We start from the raw sequence: 14,582 nt of genomic DNA, 5'->3' as shown, positions 1-14,582 counted from the left end.
AACGCGCTGAATCCAGAGTAGATCTAACCTTAAGTAGCATAACTAGTGACACCTTGTGGCGCGGATGTCTCAGAGAATTGTTACACTGTAACATGTTAAATTGTCTTCCGGGTAGAATATTCACCATAATCCAATTTGAATTTTAAATATCCACACATTTGTCACGCATTAGCCTACATTATATTTACCAATGAATAAAAAAGTGTGATTTGCATGCTGTGCATTGGGCCGCGTGGCCTAATGGATAAGGCGTCTGACTTCGGATCAGAAGATTGCAGGTTCGAGTCCTGCCGCGGTCGATTATTTTACCATAACTATTTGTGCAGGTGTTGCTGGGAAACATTGTGTAGAGTGCCAATGATGACGACGGAATAATCTGCCCAGGAGAAAGAAAGTAGGCCTACAATCTGCCTACTTATACGGGCGCCAGTTATATTCGCAAGATAGCCTACATCAGTGGTCTCCAACACGGTGTCCGCGGGCACCAGGTAGCCCGCGGGATGGAGGCGCCCCAGCGCACCTTCTAAAAATAGCCAACAGGTCGCCTGCAGATCACGCTCTAAAAACACGCTCCATTGTGAAGTTTTCAATAGATATTTAAGTCTAGACCCGAACCATTTTAAGAATGTATGTAGCCATACATCTGTAACATTAAATTAATATTGGTGATACCTTACAAATTGTAGCTGCGTTACATTTTAGCCTTTGGCTCCAAATCCGTTTCCCATTCAATCTTTAAACAACAACGGAAGCGGAGCGCATACACGCTGCTCGCATGCATAGACAGTAAAGGGGGAAAAATTTGCTCGTCTGGTGTAGCCAATGGAAACATATCTTTGCAAAAGTTCTGTGGCCATTCCATGTTCGTCAAATACGGTTCTTGCATGATTGTTCAAGGACTGAAAAACAATTGCTTTAGCTCACAGGCCTTTTCTCCTCCGTAGGCTACTGCCGTAACAGCGCTACAAATTGTGTGGCATGCATGACTGAGCAGGACTGTGCATGACCTTTTTTGTCAGATCATGGAGAGATTTCAGGTGTGCAATAACTTTAAAAGGAGTTTTCATATGTTAGGGTGGAATGGGCGATTACTATTGAAATGTTAAAACCGAATTGTCCACTGAAATCAGGACTTAAACAACCCCTGAATTCATATTGATGGGTGGGTATAAATTGGGTACAAATTGTAACCCAAATTATTAATTGCACAAAAATATTGTTTTTTTGTTAAAGTGTTGCATAGGCTATTGATATTAGTCTATTAGTTTTGCATAGGCTATTGATATTAAAGTTGAAAATACAGTTGCTTAATATATAAAGACGTATAGGCCTACACAATATTGATAATTTAAAAGTAAAAATCACATAGGCCTATTATTTCGGAGGACTACCCTCGCAAAAAAGGGGTGAGGGTATGTTTGTTTCAAATGAGTAGCCCTCCATATGATTTCCCAAAAAGGTTGGAGACCCCTGGCCTACATCATCTTGTAGATTTCTAGGCTAGGTGTTTGCATAACCTACAAGACGTATGCATGACAACTACTCGTCTCGGCTACAACCCCAGGTAAATATATCTGAAATTGAACAAGTAGGCCTAGCCTACGGCATTTTTTTTAACCAATTACCGTATTGCCCCCTAGTGGTTATTACGTAAATTGCTTTCAGAACTGAAGCAGTGGGCCTTCGACCAATATAATAGCCGAAAAGTCAAGTCAGAGACGGTTGATAAAGGATCTTAGGTAAAGTTAAAGAACTGTGTTATGAGTAATGTTATGTAGGCCTATATTACACAGGCCTACATAAACTTAGTATGTTTTACTGCTTGATGACTGACATGATTGGAGTGTAAATTTTAACTTTAGGCTACCCTGCATTTTAGGCCTCTCATTTGCGTGAAATAACGTTAGCCTCTCATGGATCATAAGTCTCTTATTAAAATGATATGCTGAGGAATATGATAAAACACTATGTTAACGTTGCTAGTTTATTTACCCTACATGATTTCAGTTCATCTTGAGCATGAAGATAACATTTGTGGCATAACTTCGCTTGCAAATGTAGGCTATAGTCTAATACCTAGGCCTGTATTGTCATTTTAAACATTTTTAGCTTTGAACTGAACAAAAAATGAGATATCTCCTGTACCGCACAGGGGAAATTTGGTCTCCTTTTCTCTGCCAAAAGTTAACAATTTTCAAGCACCTTGAGTCTTTCTTTCATGCGTTTGCTTGTCCTCCAAGTTCCTTATGACGGTTGTTTGGACCTGAAACCGGTCCACAAAGATCTCCATAATTGGGAGTAGGCCTAGGCAGTGAATAGCATTTCTGAGAATGTTAACTTTTATAAAATATTAGTTTTATTTAGATGGATTTTGATTCTGCAAAATGGAACTTACACGCACAGGTAGGCTACATTAATAACATTTGAGAAAACAGTTAATTGCCCTTAATTGTGTTGTCCGTCGCTAGGGGGTGGTATTGTCTTGTATTGCGGTGGATTTCATCCAGTTATTGAAAAACGTGAACGTGAGCGCAAGCTATTTCCAATACACCTCTCTTTTTGTATGCTATTTGTGCTATTTTATATGTAGGCTAAGATGGTATGGACTCAGTTGCTACAGTTAGCCTAGGCTACATCTTCTGACACAAAAGTCCAGATCCATTATGAGTAGTCACAAACGATTTGAAACTGTTTTAGCCTACTTTACCATCAGATTGCACATAATTTTAAGGCAAAAGTATAAGCATAATTACACGCACACGTGTAGAATGTGCCTAAGCATAGCCTAGGCCTACTTCTTTATCAGACACCACAATTAACAAAAACATTACGATTTATGGAAGCTGTATCTTCTTGGCACGTAAGAGATTTGATGAGGGGCCTTACAAGCCAGTTTAACCTTTAAACACTGTTCGTTGCTACCCCCCTTAATTTACTGTTTGACCGGACAGTTTTAACTGCTCTTAAATACCAATACCATGACAAAAAATATTATTTAATAGAACATTTATTGTAAACAGAACCTTATTAGAACATTAACATCTGGGCAATTCCATGGAAAGTTAGGTTTTTTTTGTAACATCCATAAGGCCAATAAGTGATGGTATGATGATTACATGAAATTTGAGCATTTGCTATTTTTGGCTGAAGAATGTACATGAGAAAAAATGCACAAAAAATGAATGTTATCATTCACATCATACAAATGCCAAGGCATTTCACTGGCATTATGGATGTGACAAAAAGTCAATTTTCCATGGAATTGCTCATTTACAACATGTGTGTTTGTGTGTGTGTCTGTTTCTGTATGTACGTGAATGTGTGCGAACACTCACTGGTGGTTCACATGTACAAGTGGCAGCATGACAATATGAACTGTGTATGTGTGTGTGTGTGTGTGTGTGTGAGAGAGAGAGAGGGTGTAAATGTGTGTGTGTGTGTGTGTGTGTGTGTGTGTGTATGTGTGTGTGTGTGTGTGTGTGTCTGTTTGTGTGTGTGTTTCTGTGGGTGTGAGTGTTTCTGTGTGTGCGTAGGCTACATGCATTTGTGTGCAAACATTGATGGTTCACATGCACATGTGACAACATGACAACATGAACTGACAACATGAACTGTGTGTGTGTGTGTGTGTGTGTGTGTGTGTGTGTGTGTGTACATGTTTGTGTATGTGTCTGTTTGTGTGTGTGTGGGTGTGTTTCTGTGTGTGTGTGCATGCATGTGTGTGCGAACATTGGTGATTCACATGCACAAGTGGCAACATGAACTGACAAACCTGAACTGTGTGTGTGTGTATGTGTGTGTGTGTATGTGTGTGTGTGCGTGAGTGGGTGTACACGTGTGTGTGTGTGTGTGTCTGTTTGTGTGTGTGTGGGTGGGTATGTGCGTGAATGCATATGTGTGCGAACATTCGTGGTTCACACACACAAATGGCAACATGACCACATGAACTGACAACATGTACTGAGTGTGTGTGTGTGTGTGTGTCTGTGACTGGTTGTATGTGTGTGTACTTTATGTGTGTCTGTTTATGTGTGTGTGGGTGTGTGCTTCTGTGTATGCATGCATGCATGTGTGTGGGGACATTGGTGGTAAGTTGCAGGAGTGTGTGTAAGAAGTGTTTCTAAGTTGTATAAATCACTCAAAATTCCTTTTTGTAAAGGATATCATAAGATCTTGACACAATCTGATGAAAAATGCCATATTTATGGTACAGGGAATGTGTAAATCGGTCATTTTTGACCGGAAGAGTGTTAGAAGGTTAAGATAATCTCTCAAATATATAATTAAATATGTCTTTTTTTCTTTCTTTCTTTCTCATTTGCTTGCCTGTTTTTGAGGACTTCTCACTGCATCAGACATGGAAGAAAACTGCTAAAGCCTACACGTGCTAATAGTCTATTAATTCAATTTATATTCTTTGTTTGGGGATAATCGACTAAGTCTTTATGCACAGTCATCCTGCTTAGACCTACTGAACAGAAACAAGTTATTGGGCTATTTTAAAATATGAAACAAGTTAACTAGAAGGCTGAGTGGCTTTTATATCGAGCAACCTCGTGTAAAAACGGTCTGTTTTTACAGCAGTCTGTGTTGCTTTTAGAAATAATGTGACAGGAATTCTAAATGACTGATAGAAGCGCAGGATAGGCCTACTGTAGCAGCTTGTTGTAAGCTTACACACACCCATAACTTTAAGCTATGACCAGGCTACGTGAAATGGATGGTTTTGAGCGCTTGTGATTTTATGTGTGCAATAGCTAAATAATACATAGACTAAAACGAAGAGCAGATGGCTTTGATTGGTTTGATAAAATTGAAGAAACCTATTAGTGAACCATATGATATTTTCTCATTGACAATTATACTCGTAGGCTACCATTAGTGGAGTAGGCTATGATATTAAATTGAGAATCTTTGAATTTCTGTCGACTCTGATTGGCCAAAAAGAACCTCTGTACTAAAATGACGTCACTACAGGCTAGAACTATCAGAGGAGGAGGCTTAAGAGTCGCTCGCAGAAGAGCCCATGAACATGCAGCTCTAAAAGCAGAGACGCAAACGAACGTGGAGTGACAGGACCCTGGAGAGGGTTTGCGAGGGTGCTGCCTGTGTCTCCAGACCTGTTGCAAGTGTATGCCTGTAATGAGGATACGTTCCTTTTCTTCAGAAAAGATTACAAATAGAAATCATTAATCCCACAAGGAGAGACTCACCCTGGGTACAGAGGATGGACTGCACCTCACAAGACAGGTCCACGTGCTGCTGCCGAAGACACACCAATTCTGCTGGGCGCGAATGGATTCTAGTAGCGCATCTGTTACCGGTCACTTATGACCACAATTTTCATTATTGTCTGGACAACTGCAAGGAATGTACAACCTTCTACACAATTGGTACGTTTTACTTAATGGGATTATGGAAAATGTTCTGTAGCATCTAGCTCACTCACAAAACAATGTTCTTTCAAATAATTCATGTTTGAAGGGCAGTGAAGGTCCATTTATGGCCGTTAAAATTAAAATATGGGAAATATGATTTGGAGAAATATAGCCTGGAAATGTGAATAGTCTACTATGGGCAATGTATGTTAACCCTATACAGCGAGTCACGGGTGGTTGATCGGAGCTCACGAGTGCAAACATAGGCCTATGAATACAGTTATTTTCCAAATTGTATTTATAACATTACAAAGTATGTGAATGTAAGAGAAATGTTGGATCTGCCCAGTGCTGCTTTGTCATTTCTAAAGCTTTCAGGTTCATCTCCCTTATTGCTTAACTAAAATTAATATAGCCTACCCAAATCTGTGAGTAAGGGCCTGTGCGTTTTGTGTTTCGTAATTGTTTTAGACAGTTATTTGTACCCTAGAATAAACTTTGCTACATCTAAATGAAGGCCTAAATTGACGTAGAAAATAATGAATGCATGTCGGCTATTTGATAGTGATAGTGGTTTTTAATGTAGGACTTATGGATCATAGTAGACTACAGTATGATGAAATCCCACTGAAAACGGATCCTCTTGTATGCCATACAACAAAACATAATTTGCAATAAGTTGCAGCCATAAAACAGCCAGCCTCAGTGCAGTCTGCTTGAAGTGAAACTATCCTAATCAACTTTATCTTATTACAATAGACAAGCTGGAGCGAAATCGAATTGTTATCCTATTACTATGATGATTATTATCATTATTAGTAGTAGGCCTAGTAGTAGTAATGGTGATATTTGTTGTAGCAGAAGTCTGTTATAGGTATAGTCAAGTCAATTGGGCATTGGTCACCAAGAGCTAGGCAAGACCCATATTTTTCTTGAAGTCATTCTATCGTGTCAGTGATTTAAGACCTAAGAAATTAAGGCAATCATGGACCTTCTCTTACATAAATGGTAATGCTGCTGAATTTTCGATTTAGGCTTAAAAGCCATGGGACTATGCAGGCCTGTTATGCTATTTTGATATCTGGCCATGAAGCGACTTGAGAGTTAACTTTAAAGTGCGCTATTGTGCGTAAAGCCATACGTTGGGAAAAAAGGTGTTCAATTTTTAATTGTTAACGAGGGTGGCATGTTTATACGGGACCTTTCCTCCGTGCAATATCTTTATAATATTTAAGAATTAGTAAGGCTTTACGTTCCCATTTTTTGCATTCATTAATGCCTTCATGTTGTTCTTTCAGATGGCCAAGAGCTGTGTCTGTCTCTCAGCACCACAGAGCACCGAGAGAGTGGTTTCTATCTTTGGTTTTCTAGCTGTATGAGTGTACAGAACCTTTCATAAAGCTAGATAACCGAAAGTAGGAATGATTCTCATAGTCGCTTTATTTTACTGGAAATGCAGCTGACGAACATCTTCTGCGCTCAAGGCTCATCCAAGGTACGGTGGCTTTCAAATGTCAGTCGGCCTTTAATGACGAAACCATTTTTTAAACGGATACAGGCTTTGTGAATCATGTTAGGCTATACTTAATGGTTCTTTTTTTATGGCCGAATGCTTGTTATAAAATGAGGCCTAGGAACTAAATCATTACTTAGGCATATATAGATATATTCTCGTAAATATTATGCAGTGTTCTTTTCAAATGCATTGCGTCTGTAGGCTAAATTGGCTACGATGATACAAATTCTCATCAAATACAAAGTCTATTATACCCAAGTCGGTCAAAAAATCCCAGAGATGTTCGATGCATAACTACATGACCCAGCAACACGTTGTTCACATGGGCCAGTGATGTTGTTTCAGTCATTAGAATCTTTACCTTGATATATACATATAAATATATATTAGAATAACCATCTCACACATCCAGAACAATTTTGTCGAAAGGCCTAACACCTGAACTAACACAGCCAAACAAACCAGAAAGCATTGTATCGGTCATTTAAGATAGCTTTAGCATAACTGACCAAACCATTCCAGTTGTTGAAACGAATGCAAAAATGGCAAAAATACAATGCAAGAAGAGATTTATTTTGGCAATCAAAAATCACTTGCGAATGACGTGGCAATATAGGATTTGCAAATGGTCATAATAACACATATTTACAGGTTACAATGCCACAAACCTCACATTACATTTCTAAGTATTCAAATAATTGCATAATGTAGGGTATGGTTGAAATTATCTAAATTAACTGGGAGCCCACTGTGGATTTGAGACCATAAAGAAGTCATTCAGCACCTGTAGTCTAGGTGCATAAAAGTCAAATATTTCTTGTGGGCGTTGATAACAACATATCAGAATAGACATGTCTTGTCTTTGATGTAAACTTTGTATTTCTATGTGAGTTGATTCCATCACCATAAATTAAATGTTGTACTGATGTGTTGAAGAATGTCAAATATTTTTTTGTTATTTGTGGTTGTGTAGAACAGTTATTTTATTTATCTCTGTATGTTTGAAGAGTGTATTGCAGACCTTTTTGCACCCATTTTAGCATTGCATTTCTTTGTTTACACCATGCTTATACGTAATTCAGTCAGCTGACTACAGTAGGCTACAATAAATATACTGTGTTAACTTGCACCTATTTAGCAATCACAGAGGTTGTCATGACATGAAGATATGTCTGTATTTGTTATGTTTTGGCTTCTTCTCCCCTGTCTCACAGCTGTGCTAACCGTAGGAAGAGCCTGGCTGTGCTGGGAGAGATAGAAGGGAGCACATGTCTGTCCTCGGCTCTCAGCTCCTTACCCACAAAACCATGGGTGCCATCTGAGAAGAGAGAAGCTATGGCAATGCCACAGTGGGAGATACAGGCCGCCAGTCTGCGGGCATAGGGGTGCGGGCAAGGAGGCCATCTTATGTGGGAACGTCTCTGCGGTGTCTAAGATGGCTGAGCTGGCATCCGAGGTGCGTTGCTTCATAGTCTTTTCCGCCAAGTGTGTGTGTGTGTTGTTTGTTGGGGGTTGTTCCTGATGTCAGTTTAATCGACAGTACATTATATGTCGTTTTAATTACCTCCCTATCTCATGGTGCTAATTATCTCAGGAGTCCTCCGTTAGGGCATTGCGGAAGCGAGAAGTAATAGAAAGAGCTCAGATCACAGTGAAGACAGGAAGCCATCTTTGTTTATTTGGCTGGCCGGGCATGATCTAGAGGGAATGCTACCCTTTAGAATCAGATATATTCTAGAATGTAATAATATTCCAGAATTCTGTTTGCAGAATAAATCCTCTGCTAGTGGCAGCAGTTAGAAAGGATCATGGTAGCTTTTCACTGGTGCTGAATTTCAATATAGACACATACCACTTCTGAGAGAAATAAGAGTTGAAAGAGTTCCTTAATGCAACATGATTTGGCACATTGACCACATGAAAAGCATTGTAAATATGCTGCAACTTCTTTTTGTTGTGATGAAAGCTTCCAATTATTGTCAGAGTGATGTCTATTCCAGGGTCATACCTGTCTTTGTCTATGCGTCCTTTACTGTTATTTGGTTGGCTTCATACAGAAATCACATTGCATTACTTACAAGGACTCTCAACTGTATATACACTCTGTTAAACATATCAATAGTTCCTTTAATTTATGTTCTGCTCAAAAATATCTCTCTCTGTACTCTTTGTATGACTTCCATGTGAAGATCAAAGATGTCACTACCTCCAAATACTAAGTAGTAGAGAGATATGCATGTAAAGTCATATTTGCATTGTTTTTTGTTTTTCATTTATTTTACCAAGAATGCCGTATTGGAAGGCCGGAAGAGATGTGTTTGCCTATAAGAGATCCAGTAAGATCATGCTCATAATCAACATGTTTTTTTGTAAGCTAATCAGACTCAATCAAAAAATGGCAACAAAGTAGATATCCATGTGGAAGGAAGATACAAAAGGTTCAGCATAGTGAAAAATATATGTTGTGTATATCTTTCGTTCAGATAAATAATTTGAAATCTGTTTTTTGTTACTGGTGCAAAACAAGTTGTTTGAGGAAGATATTATTCTTTCATTACAGTTTCTAAAAATAAGCATATTACCAGTAGTTTGTCCTTATTGAACACAGCATTGTTCACATATGCACTTCCCCTAGGGATCAATAGTATCTATCTATCTATCTATCTATCTATCTATCTATCTATCTATCTATCTATCTATCTACTTGACACAGGGTTTTTATATTTCTGAAGATGTGTGTGTTGTAATTGTTTTAAAACCACCTTTAAAAACATTCATACTGCACTGACAGGTCATGGTCACCTTTTGCTTGTGGGAAGTTTCTCATTCTGGGTGTCAGGATGTCTGGTAATCTTGTGTGGCTATCACTGCGGCCAGTCCTCTGTTCTTAAGGTGGCCAGTACACCTGCTGCCTGCAGCCCTTACTCTACGGCATGTGATATTAGGGAAATTAACTGCTAATTTTCAGTCAGACCACTGTATTGTAATGTTATGATCTTAAATAAATGGGTGAACTGCACCCAGCTCTGTGATACATCGACGTTTGGCTATTATCAGATACTGCTTGACTGCAGTCACAAAGTGGATAGGGATGTACGTGCATCCACCATATGCCAATCGTGTGAATGTAACGAATGTACAGATGAAAATCCAAATCCGAGCCTGTTAACCTCATCTGGGATGAGATGGGGTGGGATTTGTAGACAGTGCTGTCGCTGGTGTCTGACGGAGGTCTGGCGTGGCTGAAAGGGTGCTCTGTGCCCCAGGTGGGCGGGCGGGCGGGCGGGCAGTCTCCTCGCGAGCTCCCCTCTGAAAGCGAGCGTGTGAGTGGCTGGCTGCCTGCACTCAGGCACGCCATGTGCAGCTGCACCCTGCACTGCCATGAACAGAGCCCCAGTGTCACATTATTATTCTGCCCCACTCGCGCCGGCTCCCCATCAATAGTACCCCCCCACCCCACCCCACCCCACTCCCCATGCACACACTCACTCACTCACACACTCACTCGCTCACACACTCAGGGCTCTGTGTTCCCACCATTGTGAGTGCTAGCGCTGGCGCAGCGCTAAGGGGGCAGGGTGGGAAACCCAGGATGAGCAGACGCGCGCGCATGCCAAAGAGACTGTTGGGTGCGAGAGGCCCCTTTGTGTGCACATGTACACGGATAAGCGATGCGGAGTGCCACCTGATCATGCTAATTAGTGTCCTGCGTTCATAATGCGTGTCTGGGCTGCATGGAGATTTCAGTGGGGCCATTCCTAAGCTAATTCAGTGTCGTGTGATCCATCCATGTACCTACTGTAGTATTGTTTCAGATTTCCCACACTAAGGGTTGAATATAATGCCTTCATTTTACTAAACTGCGAGGTTTAGTATCTCTGTCTTAAAACCAGCTCCAGAATGAACACTCAATACACTCAACATTCAATACATTGTTTCAACCTGTGCTGTGTTCAATATTATTTGTACTGATAAATAGGCCGATTTTATTCTGCTCTGTTAAGTTCCAATACCGTTGAATCTGAATGGTGTCATGATGAAATCATGAAGTAAATAGTGTGAACGCAGGTGAAATTCTATTGCACCTCTAAATGATGTGTGGGAAAGCATGAGAGAGAGTGAAATGTAATGTGGTTTGATTTTGGGCAGTTGGAATGCACACAAAGTTAACATGCGTTAAGCAAGACAATGCTGTGCAATGGAGAAGAATCCCAACACTTCTGAAAGGAACTCTGATGTATTGCAATGTGTCGTGCTTTCAGGATGCAGTTGAAATGCTCGGACTTCAACATTTCCAGTCAAGTTCAAGTTCAGGTCTGTGGACATGTCTAGACAGGGTCTGTCATTGCTGAAGTTTCTGCTGTCAGACGCTTTAGAGGGTGTGTTGAACTTTGACCCCCAAGGAGGTTGCTAGGCTGGCGAGGCCAGCCGGCTCAGTAATGTGCGGGTAAAAAGGCAGCGCTGTCAGAGTTGTGTGGAGGGACCGTCAGCCCCCCGCCGCTGGTGGGAACCTCAGCTCAGGGGGAGCACTTTAGACTCAGCAGACTCCATTCTCATTCCCACCCACAGTCTAGCCGCCACCACCACCCCCACCCTCACCCCCATCCCCCCCCTCAGAGAGCCTGTCTGGCCGCTCCTCATGCTGGCGTATAGCACCCCTCACCACCTCCACACAGTTCCCATCCCAAACTCATCCAGGCCACACAAAGGCGTGTACAGCAGCAAGCACCGCACCTTTTAGAGAAGTTCTGCTGTGAGATGCTAATGGGCTTCTGCAGCCCTGCGAGCAGCACTCTCTCCATGAGAACAGCCTCGTGGACCAGTGCCAGACAGCAGAGCTGCCCCACACACCCATTTGCACCAGCTGTAATTAGATATTAAATAATATACAACTCACTTATAGGTGTTATGAATTGGCATGTTCTCTCTCTCTCTCTCTCTCTTTCTCTCTCTTTTTCACTTGTGTGTGTGTGTGTGTGTGTGTGTGTGTGTGAGAGAGAGAAAGTTCTCCCTCCCTCTCTTTCTTTCTGTGTGTGTGTGTGTGTGTGTGTGTAATAAAAGGCTGCCTATTTGCATAAGCTGCATGCAGTCTAAAGATATCAGAGAACAACAAAGTGGGAGAGACAAATGTGCTTTGCGCTCCCTGAAAGGGAGAAAAGGAAACTTTGCGTGTGGAACTGGATGGAAATTCAATGAGTTTACAACTGCTCCCCTAGAGAGAGAAAGGCCAATATTGCCCACTGAGTGTAAATTTAAAGACTTTGAGAGAGCTGACACATTTGTTTGTCAGGCTCTATGTCAGGAGGAAAAGATTGATTGATTTTACTTTTAAAGCCTTACGATCAAGAAAAAATGGTCGAAGACTAACGCCATCTGCGCAATTTGCATCTACCCTTTTTGTACAATGTGCTACTGTTAATCAATAAAAAGAATAGACCAATTTGTGGTATGCTTACATTACACTATTTTTTTTCCTTAGGTGTTTTCCATTAGATTGATGGACATGACTTTTGAAGATGGACTGGACATGCTGGCCCTGTGATATGATGGAAAAGATGGACATGACAGGAGTGTGTGTGTGTGTGAACAGACAAGATGAGACCAAAGACTATTCTCAGCTGCCCTCTCAGCCACCACAATTACAGCGAAGGATCAGGAAACTGTATTTTGTTGAATAACCAGCAGTTGTTTGTCGTCTATACAATACAATTACATAATTCTATGTTACTATATAATTTGAGCATGTTTTATGTTATCTTTTATGAATAAGTTAAATTTGAGACAGTTTACTGTCCTTGCATATGCAGTTGTATGAATGTGTTATTTTGATGCAAATTTCACAACTGTTGTAGTTATTACTTTATGTGACAAATGTCAAACAATAACAACTAATAAAAGTAATATACTGTAAATTAAAGTTTTTCTTTATTTCCCAATAAACTCTAGTCGGTGATTAAATGGGAGTTGATGTTAAAATCCAGATTAAATAAACTGCATTACAGCATAATAACAAATTGACTAATTATTAGTTTGTAACACAGAAGGTTGACATTTTTCTTGGATTTAAAATCAAAGAGCAAAAAAAAAGATTTTCAATGAATAACAGAATGGATTTGGCAACACATTTGTTTAGGCTATCATGGTCACAACCCTATTGAGTTCAAATAGAAGGTCAAGGTATTCAATTCTTTGGTGTTCCAAAGGAGTCTGTTCATGACAAGATTACTGATTGGTTAGCCAAGTTCATTAACATTGGGTTACTTGGCCTCTGTCCATGCCACACAGAACACATTTGAAATCAAAATATGCATAAAGATGTATGCAAAAAAAATAGAGAAGGAGGGAGAGAGAGCAATTAACCAATGGTCTACACTGAAAAAAATCCTTTTTTTTTTAATAAAATGGCCTTCAATGTATTTCTCAGTACATCAAAAGGTGCATGCCCACTGTATACTGGGTACTGTGATGTTGGATGTTGGCAACAACAGATACAACAATAGGTTATAATACCATAATAGTAATAGTAATAAGAATAATATGCTAATAATTTCTGTATATTCAAATAAATAGGCAATATGATAATAGATAAATGGGTCTAAATTCCTTTGATGATGGAGGACTGATCATGAGGATCACGGAGGAGAGGTCATTCTCTTAACAGATGGTCAAAGAGCTATAAACAACCGAAAGGGAGTATCAGACCATAGGCCAAAGCTATAGGTCAAGAGCCAGTAATTAAAAAACAATATCCCCTTAATCCCTGGTGACCGCTTTCCCGATGGTTGGGGAGGTCATCTTTAGAGAACATTAGTTTGCGAGGTGTCCATCAGAGCATCTTAAAGAAGCTCTTAAAACTCCTTCGGTCGCGGTTATAAGGCTTTTGTCTGACCGTTATTAACAAGATCAAATCACAGGCCTACTCGAGACACAGATTAGACCAACTGATTTTGGATCATAAATTTGGGTCATCAGATTACATAGTCTAGTATGCAAATTATGCCAAAATCAGGTGACCGTCCACAGTATAGCCTAACCTTTAGATTTTCTCTTTTATGCTGTTCAGTGGGATGCTCCCTAACAAGTAGGCCTAACTAGTGTCCTCCAAATCATGCATTATTACGTGTTGGTGGTCTTATCAATTTGCAGTGGGTTATCTGATCTAGGAAAATTATAATCGATTACCCATTAACAGAAGTCAAGAATATCAAAGTATTTTTCACAATCCTCTAACAAAAATCAAAAGATTCGTTGTCATTATTACCTAATTCATTAGTTCGTTCGTATTGAACTTTTTTTCAATGTGTCAGCGCCTTTGCAAAAACAAACATTTTGCAGGACACTGAATCATGGCAAGCATTCGATTATTAATTTTCTTTTCTATGCTATGTCCAAGCAGGGCCTTTAAGTAGCCTATAATATGTTATCTAAGATCAGTGTCTGCAAAGTCCGGCGGCGTGGGGCCATGTAAGACAGATTCCTTCTCGTTATTGAGAAAATATAGGCCTACAATAAGCTATGGGATAAGCCAAATCCATTTTATAGGCCTATAAGGGATTGAGTTGATATTAAATCTGTCTAACTAATCTCCAAAAAATATCGAATTTAATATGCATTCTTTTGTGAAATCAGGGTATTAGCGCTTTAGTCTCGACCAAAACACAAAACATGATGAATGTTTCAAAGACAAT

General features: G+C 40.0%; 1 long non-coding RNA gene and 1 other non-coding gene across 2 annotated transcripts; both read left to right on the top strand.

The window, feature by feature from the left end:
- The first annotated feature begins 226 nt into the window (after positions 1–226).
- Positions 227–299, top strand: trnar-ucg. Its single transcript has one exon. It is a non-coding gene; the product is annotated as a tRNA-Arg (tRNA).
- A 4,829-nt stretch (positions 300–5,128) lies between these two features.
- On the top strand, positions 5,129–12,822 carry LOC125302936. The gene is made up of 4 exons (XR_007194987.1): positions 5,129–5,393; positions 6,677–6,873; positions 8,109–8,350; positions 12,374–12,822. It is a non-coding gene; the product is annotated as an uncharacterized LOC125302936 (long non-coding RNA).
- The last annotated feature ends 1,760 nt before the right edge of the window (positions 12,823–14,582 follow it).

Source organism: Alosa alosa, chromosome 11, assembly GCF_017589495.1.
Source record: "Alosa alosa isolate M-15738 ecotype Scorff River chromosome 11, AALO_Geno_1.1, whole genome shotgun sequence".
In the NCBI taxonomy this organism is placed as follows: domain Eukaryota; kingdom Metazoa; phylum Chordata; class Actinopteri; order Clupeiformes; family Clupeidae; genus Alosa; species Alosa alosa.
Note: the sequence above shows the minus strand (reverse complement) of the source record. Positions and strands in the feature narration are given on the sequence as shown.